The following is a 13,021-nucleotide window of genomic DNA, read 5'->3' on the forward strand; positions in this document are numbered from 1 at the left end:
GAGAAAATTGCCTAAACTAAATGGAACCTTAACTAAATGTTAAGAATCCAAAGCCATTGTCTAACTGGAGAATGATTTACACAAGAAAGTGAAGGTAATGTCACTCTTCACAACATTCAGAAGTCAAATAGCTATACAACAATACTCTAGGTATTTCACAAGCAAGCTGAATACAGTTTTTGCTTTCAGATCAAAAAACATGTTGAGCAACCTGTTGAGATAACATATGATATGTTTTATCAATGCTAATGGACTAATTGATGGTTTTTTTTAGAAACTGAGACAAGTTTTGCAGGATTTCTTAATAACACCCACATATAAGTTTATATAGAAAAGAGGAGGTAAAGGTTTTGAGCTGTAGTTAAGAGCTTGGTGACCAGACAAATTGCTAGAAGAAGAAAGAATGATTCATTTGGGCAGAAAATAAGTTCAGATTTACCATAGAATCAGCTAAGTTGGAAAAGACCTCTAAGATCATCAAGTCCAGTTGTTACCTCAGGACGGCCAAGTCCATCACCCATGTTAGGACTGAGAAAAATTCCAGGGGGGGATGTAAATCTAATTGGAAAAGAAATCTGCTGCCTTGGTGGGTGACAGATGGAGAAGTTGTACCATACACAAGTATCCACTGAAGGAAGGTGGGGGCAAAGCATGGTGTTCTATACATTCAACAGTCATGTTATTCTTAAGATTCTCTTAAAGCTGTCTTCACACATTGTGAATTGCTACAGGTTGGATGGTTGGATTTGCTGGTTGTTTTGTTTTGTTTGTTTGTTTTTTTTCTCTGTAGTCTCTTTTGGTAATGATTTATTGATTTGAGTGACACATATATTCCACTAACTTTCCAAAGTTCAATTTATCCCCAGGTATACCATATCTATATCATTCAGATCTTGCTAAAAAAGTCCAGTCCTTAGTTGTGTAGTAGACACAGGAGTCAAAGCTGCAAGAACCTGCATCAGCAAGATTAATATTAGAATATTTTGTTTATGCTTTAAAGTCTCATTTCCATGCTTTGGCCATCAAAAAAGTCATTTGACCTTTTCATCCAAAAGGCTCTGTGTGCCAAGAAAGTCTAACATACTGCCAGATGACAAGAGTAAAATGCACCTGATATACATCTATATTATAAAGATATAAATGGTCACAGCGAGTAGAGCATCTGGAATGCCCCATTATAAATTCATTTTAAGACCTGAAAAGGTGGAGTGCTTCTTGTTTAATGAGGGATTTTGTTTACAAGGTGCAATAAATGATTTGTTTACTTCAGAATGTTGATACTTTGTTAAGATCAGCACAAACATTGCTTCTATACTTGCCATTTTGTAGGCATCTGTGTTAAATACTATCATCAATAAATGAATTTTAACGAAGTATGTTAACTAGATTCCTTCCTACATCTGTAAATGCATACACAAAACAGACACCTTCCCCCATTGAACTTTGTGGAGCCATCTATAGTCAGTGAATTCTACTGACTGAGGGTAACTGGTGCTAGTATTCTCCCATGGATACCACTCAATATTATGCCTGTTAGTCAATCCTACTATAAATAAAAACACAAATTACAGCTCTTCTGTTAGTTAGGTGATTTGCCTGCTCTCTCCCCTATTCATGTCATGCTGAATGACCTCCTCATCCAAACTAACAGGGTGGGGTCTTTCCATCACTGCCAATATCTCTTAGGTGGTCTCTCTGTTCCCAGAAGTCTATCACAGCCAGTGTGTTATTAAGACAGATTAAGCTCTTACAGCCTTTAACTTACTGCTACCGAACTGTAAATCTCTAGACCTAACTCCTCTAAAACTGTCCTCTGAGATCTGCTAGAGAACTTCACAAAATGCAAAGCTAATAAGATAGATGAAATCTCTCCTGGGGATTTTTGTGATCTGTCAAAATTCAACATATGTAGAGGACAGATGGTAAATACAAACCTATAAAAGGGTCTGAAGAAAAAAAATGGTCTATTCATTTACCAAAGATAGAAACGTTAATGAATTTTGCTGCATGGAAGCATTATCTACTGTGACAAGTTAGGGCTCAGGTTTGTACAACTAAAAGTGATAGATGAGACCCAGCTACAAAATAATCGTTAGGTTATGAGTGTCCCTAGAATCCTTGTATGGGTTTGACAATATTAAATCTACCTCAATTTCTTATTAAATAATGTGTATACATGAGAAGAGAAGCATAAACACTTATACATAGTCTTTGAATAAAAGCTATTCTTGTTACCAGTGGCTATGAACTCATTGCCTTAATAGAAGTTGTAATATACTTAAACTTCATCACGAGTGTTTAATTCAGACACAACTTTCTTTGTTCATTCAAAACCTCACATTTTCTGTATATGCAGGGTATAGTTTACCTACCTGAAATATCCTGCAGTGAAAGTAGAAATGGCAAACAACTATCTGACTTTTCAATTTGGAGTTTTCTTTAAATGATTCATACGTGCTATTGGAAGTATCCCAGATTTTACTTGAAAACCAAAACAACTGACCCTTTTCCCAGCACTTTCTGACATTTGTAAGGCAATGGTATTTTAGCTTTTATCTGTTTTTGAAACAGAAATCTCAACTACATCAGTCAACTCATGAGAGAATCTGACATTGATGAAGACATTATCTTTTTCTAGCTTAAATATGAATTTCTTTTTTTTTCTGATGCAGCTTGTGTTTAAAATACTGTGTCTTATCATACGCTTTCTTACAAGTACTTCTCAGTACTGCTAGAGCTGAAGAAACCCTCATCCTTGGGGTACTGAAGCGGCAGGAAGCACAATGCCTGTTAATGTCACTTGTGAGACTGCGATTTTTAATTTTTATGTCTGTTTGACTTAACATGTTAGACCAGGAGAAGGATCCAAGTCAAGCTAAAAGACTGCATTACTGCAAATGGCAGCTGGAGAACCAAGGCAGGCTGTATGTCTTTAGAAACATCATAATATTTCCGGGCACTAAGATGCGAAGGGTATTTGAAGACATGGCATGAGTAGAAAGCTTTCTAAGGTCTTATCCTGCAGGGAGTGAACTCTTCTGTGGTATATGAAAGCCCATTGGCAGAGAACTGGCACTGTAGTCTTCTACACCTTGGCAAATCAAATCTCTTCTCAGGACAGTCTCCTAGACAGCCAACACCCCCACAGAAATCAGTGACTTTTTTCTCCCAATTACAAAGTTGCAAGATTAAGAGTTGCAACTACTTTTTTAGTGGAAATAGTCATGCCTCTATGAACAGTTTCTATATATTTGACATCAATAGCCTAAATCCAGAGTTAAATTTATGACTCCTTTGTTATTTAACAGCTGTGCAATAGTTCTCTCAAGCTCCTCTAAGTGAAATCACATCCATTTGTCAGAAGTGGGACTGAGTAAATTAAAAGAGAAATACTAACAGTTAGCAGCTGAGACCAAAATAGCCTCAGTCTTTCTTGTGCCCTTATCATGACGTACACCAAAGTCATGTTTTGTTATACTCTAAAACTGCTTCAGCTTCACCTTTCTATCTCCATGACCTAGAGACAATTGAAGGGAGCATCCTGACCTTTACATGTTTAAAATCCTTAGCACATGCTGGAAAGCAATGTTTTTTCTCACTGGTTAATGAATAATGGGGCAGACTGTGAGCATTTTGACTAACAGAAGTAACATAAAAAAAGTTTAGGAAAAGAGAATATATTTTCTATACTTTTTGCAGTTGAATTTTGATCCAGTTTATCCAATCTTCTAAATAAACACCTTGGTTTGGATCATTATCTACTTGGGAGAATGCCATAAAAATATACCACTAGTTGACATACAGAAAGGAAAATACTACAAATTATAAACTGAGCACAGCTGGACAATATCCTGATGGGAGCAATTACTTTAGCATTATGAGAAGCGGGAGATTACAAACCCCAAAATGAAGAAAAGCAATGACCTTTCTTCACAAGGAAACTCTTGCTCTGTCAGTCTTGCTGAGAAATGGATGGTAGCACAAATTGATATATCAAGCTGCAAACACCATAATTAATGTGAATGACACTTCTTTAGACTTCAGGGAATCTGCTACTGTTAAAGGTGTTTTGCCCTTAGGAGATGGTAACTGAGATTGGGGTTTTGAATGAACACTTTGCTCAAGGCATCCAACATCACCTTGATAAGTACAATTCCCTCACCATACAGCCTTTCACACAAATTCTTTTATGCTTTGATCATAGCCATCAGAGACTAGTAGTGGTGTTGAAGAGGATATATCATATTAACTCAGGAGCTCATCATCTAATATTATAGAATCATAGAATAGTTAGTGTTGGAAAGTAATATCTCCCAATATGCATTTAAGTGGCTTCCTTATCTTTAGCAACAAAGATTTCTATTGTGAATATTTTTTTCTTCTTTATTTTGTAAATGATTAAGGAGAATAAAAAATAGACAGTGATGTTATTAATGTAGTTAAACTAGTGTTACTACAAAACTACCATATCAAAATCCAAGCATTACTGCATAGAGCACTGTCATTTTCTTTCTGTAGTATGTGCTTCCACTTATTAAGTATCTCAGATTGCCCCTGTAGATGTATTCCAGCAAAATTAAGAAGAGATTGGATAGTTAGGCTATTTGCATTGCTTCTCATTTTTTCATAGACTCTACTGCAACATAGCTTGAATAAGAACTAATTCACTTCCAGTCCATCACATAAAATGAATATAAACCTATGGAAACACTCATGAAAATTCTAGTTTAATAGTGGAAAAAAACTCAAAACCTTAAACAAGAGGAAAAATTACTCTCTGATTCGTAGATGTGGGAAAATCTCAAATATCTCTTATCTTAAGCAATATTTGGTACATAACATGCAGTATTCACAAGGCCTGCCAGATAACGAATTTGGACCCTTGGTAACAGCCCAATCCACTTGCTTTTTTTCATTGCCTGGAAGGATAAATGCCAAAATACAGTATATCTGAATGCTCCTTGGATAGCCATCCATATAGAGAATCACCTGTTTTGATACAGAAAATGATTTCCAGGCTAGAAATGCACTATAATCTAGACATAGATCAACATAAAGTACTTCCAAATCTTTTCAGAAGCTGGAAAAGTTAGTCATGCTGGGGTAAGATGCTACTTGTTTTGTGTGTGTGTGCAATAAACTAGTGAAATGAACAAGGAACCGAGTGAAAGGGTTGATTTATAGGCCTTGTAACCCTGAGTAGCTTTGAAGCAAAGGTTCCCATGCCTCAGGAAAAGGTACTAAACATCAGCCTCTAGGTAGATGTTACCTGGTAGTGCTGCTCAAACTGCATGGTCTGCATAGTTCACATAGTCCAGTAGTGAGTCATGAAATGAAAAGTGGAGTATGCATTATTATGTATATAGAACATGTGTCTGGGACTGCTGTAGGAATTTCATATTTTAAAATATATAATCTGTGCTGCTGTATGCAACCTTTCTCAGTTTTTTAACTGCTGCTGTCACCAAAGCAGATGTTTTAGTGGAAATTTTTAGCAATTTTGTGCCTTTAGTTCCTTATTCCATTTCCAGCTTTTCTTTATTGCATACTACTTATAGCCAGTTCCCAGGAAGTAGTAGATCAAAGCTGCCAGTGTAAACTGCAAGGAAAGGAGCTAGGGTGGAAAGGGATTTCCTGCATTTTACTCTCAAGTAAACATTAAGAATATAGGAAATATAGGAAAAAGAAATCACCAGATTCTTTTAACACAGGGCATGGCATTTGATGCTGAGAGATGGGAAATCCATTTCATAATACATCTAACAACCTTCAGCCAGCTAGTTCCTCCTTCTAGGATAGTTTGAGTTGTTTACACAGTATCAAAAGCATTCATATTCTGGGTCATACAATTTGAAATTCCAGATTTCAAGTGAGATTCAGGCTTCTTCCTATTTGTTCGTCTCCTGTTCCATGAAGCCTGTGTCCCAGGTTCAGCTGTAACAGTTATACTTCTCCTTCCTAGTAGCTGGTGCAGTACTGTGCTCTTCATTTTGGCCTGTGATAACATACCAATGTTTTAGTTGTTGCTAAGCAATGCTTACCCCTATCAAAGACTTTTCAGTCTCTGATGGTCTGCCAGTGAGGAGGGACACAAGAAGCCAGGAGGAAGCAGAGACAGGACACTTGACTCGAACTAGCCAAAGGGGTATTCCATGCCACAGCACATCATGCCCAGTATCAGCAGATGGTGAGCAATTGTATTGTGCATCACTTGTGTTTATTGGTTTTTTTTCACTTCCTTTTTCAGTTCTATATTCTCTCCCCTTATTATTTCCCGTATCATTATTGGTGGTAGCAGTAGTGGTTTGTGTTATACCTTAGTTACTGGACTGTTCTTATCTCAGCCCATGGGATTTACAGTATTTCGATTCTCCTCCCCATCCCGCCAGGAGTGGGGGAGATGAAGGGAAGGAGTGAGCAAGTGGCTGCATGGTTCTGAGTTACCAGCTGGGCTTAAACCATGACAGCCTGTTATAAAAAGTCTGTCATGGTTTAACATTGCAATGAACTCCTCCACTTGCTTCTAGCCAGGCTAGAACAAGGGGTTCTTGCTATAATAAATTCCATAACATACAGCTCAGATCCATGGTTACAACAATTTGAAGGTATTTCCATTACAATCTCCACCCTTGGTCCCTTTGGACCAGATCATGAGGGCTAACATTGCAATGAATTCCTCCCCTTGTCTCTGATCCAGCTTGGACTTATCCACAGGCTGCAGTCCCTTATGGTTGCACCTGCTCCAAGAGAAGCCTTATCTATGAGCCACAGTTTCTTCTGCTGCTGCAGCACAGACTTATCCACAGGCATAGTAAATTCAAGGTCCACCTTCTCCAACATGGCCCAAAGACTAATCCTTCAGAGGTATGCTTGCTGAAGCACAGACATAACCACGGCCACCGACACTTCAAGATATACCTGCTCTGGTGTCGTCTTAATCACAGCCATAGATGCTTTGGGGTGTCCTGCTCCCATTTGGACTCATCCAAAGGTCACAGGCCTTTCAAATCTGTTCACGGCCTTTCAAATCAGTTCACACTGGAGTTTCAGCTTGTCAGCACAGAAGCAACAGTGATGCTCTGGCTATCTGCCAGCCCAGGCACATCGCCATTGCTGTTATCAAAATGTTCCCAGGCACAGCAAGTAAGATGATAAGCACTACAGCAGTACAGCAAGCAGTAAAAGCAAAAAGCAGCCACTAACAAGCACTACACTCTAATACACAGTAAGGCATGCAAGCCCCATGGCAAGCACAGAAGCCTGTCAATTAATAGCTAAACAGCAATAATAGCTACAAATTTGATCTGGCAGATTCCAACCAAATCTGTCATTATCTCAAACCCTTCAAGCCCTATGTTGGATGCCAAAAAGGACTGTTTGATTTAACCCCAACCAGCATCTAAGCCCCATGCAGCCACTCACTTATTTCCCCCCCGGTGAGATGGGGCACAGAATCAGAAGTGTATATGTAAGAAAATTTGTGGGTTGCAATAAAGACAGTTTAATAGGTAAAGCAAAAACTGTGCACACAAGCAAAGCAAAAACAAGGAAATAATTCACTGCCTCCCATCAGTAAGGCAGGTGTTTAGCTATGCCCAGGAAAGCAGAGCTCCATCACATACAATGGTGACCTGGGAGGAGAAACGCCATCACTCTGAACATCCTCCCCTTCCTTCTTCTTCCCTCATCTTTCTATGCTGAGCATGATGTCATATGTCCTGGGATATCCCTTGGTCAGCTGAGGTCAGCTGTCCTAGCTGTGCCCCCTTCCCAGTTTCTTATGCCCCCTCCAGCCCACTCGCTGGGGTGGTGTTGCGAGGAGCAGAAAAGGCCTTGGCTCTGTGTAAGCACTGACCAGAAATAACAAAAACATCCCTGTGTTATTGACGCTTTTTTCCCAGCACAAATCCAAACTACAGCCTCATTACCAGCTACTGTAAAGAAAATAAACTCTATCCCATCAAAACCAGCACAGTGACAGCCTGAATTTCTCTGTAAATTCTGTCCTCCTGACTCCTTCAAGGAACTTCAGTCAATTCATATGGGTCTTTAAGTCTTAGGTGAGGAGCAGGGTAGTAGGTGATTCTAGAATAGGAAATGGCTCTTACAAACCTTTGAAGAAGGACTGCCCTATACCCTTTAGCTGCTTTTAGTTGGAAGAGAGATAAGCAGACTTACTTTTCCTAATATTGTCATACAAGCTGACAAGGTTAGCACATATTACCTACCATTGCCTCTTGCCTTAGGGAATTGAACTTATTCTGTCTCTAATGCCAAATGCAGCACTTATAGGGGTGTAACTGGGGAAGGAAAACTGGTGGGGGAAGGAAAACCAATGGAGGAGGGAAAACCAGTGCAGGAACGGAAAGGTAGAAGAAAGGACACATTAGCTTGGAGTAGTCTTTCTACATTGTCTGCTCTAGTAGGGCTGCTGTTCACAGCTGGGGTGGTGAAAGAACATCTTTTCACTTTTCTTCTCAAGGGTAAAGAAAAATAAATAAATAAGGAAGCTGGTGGGGCTGTTTCATCTGAACTATCCTTTTTTATTCAGGGAATCACTCCTCACTCTCCCTCCCCCCAAGAATGATGAGAGGAAAAAACAGCTGGGCCCATCTGTGCACTTCCATCCTGTGTTTTGACATGGCAGAACCCCCCCTTGTTCTTAAAATACGTTTCAGATTTTGTCAGTGCAATCAGCAGCAAAATCCCTGAAGCCCAGAGCGAAATCTGCAATGACTTTCAACTTTGACTCATGCCAAGCTTTGAAGTTACCCTCAGCTACACTCTTTCATAATACTGAGGGGATATAGTAATACTGGATACTCACTGCTGAAGAAAGATGGAGGCAAATTATTCAGTATAAAAGGGGCAATGAAGATTGAAAACAAGTTCAACTCAACTCAGAGGAGAGAAACAAATTTCTAGTTAAAGTGTACTTAATCTCTCTGAGTACTCAGAGCTTTGTATTTGATTCTACTGACAGTCTGAAAGGACTACTTTGGAAAGATTGGATTATTTCCCATGTTTACAAACAATCTGATGCCTAAAACATACATTATTTCACTTAAGATAAGTACACTGGATCCCACTGGGGATTTTTTTGTAACTTTTTTGAATGACATGGATCTTATTCATGTTTACATCATGGAAATGAACTGACTGCTGGCAAACTAGCTTGCGTGCTCCACACTGCCGAGTGTGGTAGGTGATTGGAGGTTTTGGAGGTGACTTAAATTTCTCTCTTAATACTGGGAAAAAGGAAACCTTTATTCTGCCAGATATGACACTGGTTGTTTGGCTGCCTGGCAAAATGTATTACAATCTAGATTCTTTATAGTATCTTGTGTAAAACTGCATTTACTTTTTCCTTTCTTACTCTCTGCAACATTTGTAAAGAAGAAACTGGAAAGAGAAGCATTTTTTTTAAACAATTTTTAAACTATTTTAATATCTACTTATTATTTTAACTATTCTTATGTTTCTTGGTTTTGCTATATAGAAGACAGTGTATATATACAAATATTTTTCCGGGTATCTGCTTCTCTTAGAAATCTCTTCATTGCTGAGTAGTCCACTGTATTTTCAATTCTGTGAACTGAAGGTGAATGTCCGAAAAAGACTGCATGTGCTTTTTCTTTTTCTTGGTGTGAAGACCAGCCACAGAGATGCTTCATAATAACACATGGGGTGTCCTCTAAATCACCTACAGTAACTCAGCAAGTATTAAAAGCAATAAATTTTCCACTGACCTAATAGTATGCTGTTTACAGAAATTCTTTATACTGGAAAACAGACCAGATGGAATCTAATGGCAGAACAAGCTACTATAGAGCAGGGAAGCACTGAGGTCCCACCTCTGCACTTGGTGAACTTGATTACCTACAATCTGTTCATGTCAGGCACAGCTGACACAAGACAATGCAACAAGAATATATGAGCTGAAGGAAGGATATCACTGCCCTGAAGTGGTATGTATCCTAATGAGCAGCTGTGGTGACTTCAAATTAAGTTTGTCTGATGGGCAGGTAAGTATCAATGGCAACATTGTCTTAACATAGTCTTCGTTATTTTCTGGGAGGCTCTTGCTTGCTTTCAACTTAGTAATGTGTTGGCTTGGACCTGACCTGAACTTCAGTGAGGAGCCTTGAATTTCTCTTAGGTAATCATGGGGAAGATATTACAGACACAGTGGTAATATGTGTACACTTCAGCAGGTTAAGTACTCATGAATTACTATTTAAACATTAGCTAAGCTCTTTCTCAAATTTTCAAGCCACACTATAGAATAAAGTCTAGGAATGGAATGGAAGGATCACTTTAGGGGAGGAAAGAGAGTAAGACAGAGAGATTAGGTTGATAATGATTGTGGAAATGAACCTGAGTAGCAGGATCCTCAAGTAGCACATATTGAAAATGCTGTAAATGGCAAATGAAACTAAAAGAAATGTCAGCAAGGAAACTGAGCAAAAAAGGAAGAGTTAAGAAGGGAGTCAGGCTGCAGGAGCATGTATAAAAAGTGTTTCAAAACCATTGGTTAGAAAATCCACTCTCTGTGGGTGATGGGAGGGTAGGGAAATTGCTAATGAAATTGCTGAGTTTTTTCTTTTTTTCATACTGACTTGAATTACAATCACACAGATACTACTTTAGTTAATGTGAATAAACCATATTCCTTTCTTGTTGGCTCCACAGAAATCAGCAGGCATCCACATCAAATAATAAAAAAAGGAATTAAGGATCTTCACTTGGAGTGTTGCTCACATATCAGTGCTGGTTTTGTTACATTTGTTTTTCTTTAAACAGTTAACCCAGGAAATAGAACCTCTTCTAGATGTCTCATTTTTTTTGTGTGTGTTCATGCTAATTGGACTACAATCCATGGAGAAATTTATTCACAAACCTGATCCAATATATGCACCTTTCAGTAGGTAAGATTTAGGTAAGGTCTGTCTTAGCAAACCAGACAGTTATGGAAAGGACCTGAAAGATTTGTGCAGAAATACTTTGCACAATAGATTTTTTTTAATTTTTTTTTTAATTAGAAGCTGCTGAGGGGATATAGCCCAGGGAAGTGGAAAATAAACTAAAAGACTGCCTACAAAAGTCAAGCCAATAATACAAGAGATGGAAAGACTGCATATCTAATTTCTTATGGTCCTGAATTGTTTTCAATTAAGTTACTGTTATGTAAAATCACTCTAATGGAACCTGTCTCTACATCCTCTTGGTTTGCCTCGTTTCCCTCTCTGAGGACTTTTTGGGAGAGGTTCTGTGTTTTCATTTTGTCTTTGTACAGGACTCACAAATTGGGTTTCAGATCCTAAATGAGGACTCCTAAAGGATACTGCAAAATTGAATGAAAATTATCAGTGATGCTGCTGATAATAATGCTTTTAATAATGCTATTAATAAATAATGATCCAATATCAGAGCACTTAAAAGAAAAAAATCAGATTGCATTTTAAAAGTTCAAAAGATTAATTTCTTTTAGACTGGACTTTTAAGAAGACCATCATCTCTAAATTAAAGCAGTAAAGAAGAAGATCAGGTTAGACTATATTATATGTGTACATCCTCCCTTCTGGTATTCCAGAAACTTCTAACTGCAAAAAAAAAAAAAACAACCAAAACAGTGCTCAAGCAATAAACATATCTGAAACCTCTCTCACGTAAACATGGTACATGTAAATATAGACAAATTATTTCTACCCAAGTCTCTCTCTCATTTTGTGCACCCAAGTTTGTGAACCAACTTTCAAGGGGTCTTGAGTGTGCTTTTCTAAACAGAAGCTACTGTGGGAAGTGATCTCTTAATTAACCAAACTTGGAATAGCTAACCTTATTTAAACAGTGCAACTAGATGCCTGAGACCTCATTTGTAAACTGTGTGGAAAGATTACAATCTAGTAGCTGAAAAATAGGTAATTGCATAATGAGTACTGTGAAACTAAATCTTTGAGACTTTTAAGAGTACTATACATTTAGAGATGATGAAGCTACAATCAGGTGACACTCTCTGAGAAATTAGGGTCTCCAGATTTTTAGAGTGGAAATCCAGTTAGAATCAGCTCTAGGCTGCTTCAGGGGCTAAGACAAAATCCATTTTTCAAGTAAAAGCTATTGTAGCTATTGTTTGTTTTCTGTGTGTCGGTCTTTTGATCTTCTTGTTAGTAGATAAATCCTTTGGTCAGTAGCATTGGCCCATGCATCACAGAAATACAATAACAGTAAATATTACCTTCCAGCTCTTCAATCTGGGCATCAGTGAAAACTGAAATATATAGTACGTAAAGGCAGGCACAAAAAATTAAAGAAAGAGAGATGGCCAGTCTTTCTTATGACTGATGTTCTCTAGCTCCTGTTTAATTTCTGTACTTGACCTGTTAACTCTCTCTTATAGTTTCTATCTCTAGACCAAACAAAACTGCAATTCATAAATTGTAGGAAGGACAGTATCTTAACTTTAGTTACCTAAAAGCCCACTTACATGTCTCAGACCAGTTAAAAAGGATTTTTAAGGTTTATTTAACTTACTAAAGTTCTATACTTTCTTTAAAAAATCGTTTTAAATGTTTCACCAGATTCAGATACAGTATGCAAATGTCCAGTGGCAGCTTCTTATAAAGACTGACTTTCCTTGGTTTTCAACAAGTATTTGCTATTGCAATTTTGATTTTATCCACCATAATGCCTGGATATCCTAATTACTCATAGACTTCAAAACTGATCATGCATTTTCACTTTCTTTTATTTTCTGTTTTTATGTCCTTTTTCTACTTTCTTCTGAAGACCAGAAACCCAGTCAGATGTCACAACATGCTGTCAAAATTGGCAGCAAAGTAAGAAATTCCAGATCAAAGACTAACACACTCAAGGCTAAATATAGTCTTGAGTAGAGCAGAAGGCTTTAAATTCTAGGACATCTGCTAATATGGTCACTGCGGCGGAACTGCCCTTCCAAACCGTAAGATTTCTAAAGAGTCATGATTGATTTACAAATATATTTCAGAGTTTTAATTAC

This window comes from Pezoporus flaviventris, unplaced genomic scaffold (assembly GCF_033815535.1).
Source record: "Pezoporus flaviventris isolate CSIRO_AGI_PZ_B2104156 unplaced genomic scaffold, CSIRO_AGI_Pfla_v1 ptg000015l, whole genome shotgun sequence".
In the NCBI taxonomy this organism is placed as follows: Eukaryota; Metazoa; Chordata; class Aves; order Psittaciformes; family Psittacidae; genus Pezoporus; species Pezoporus flaviventris.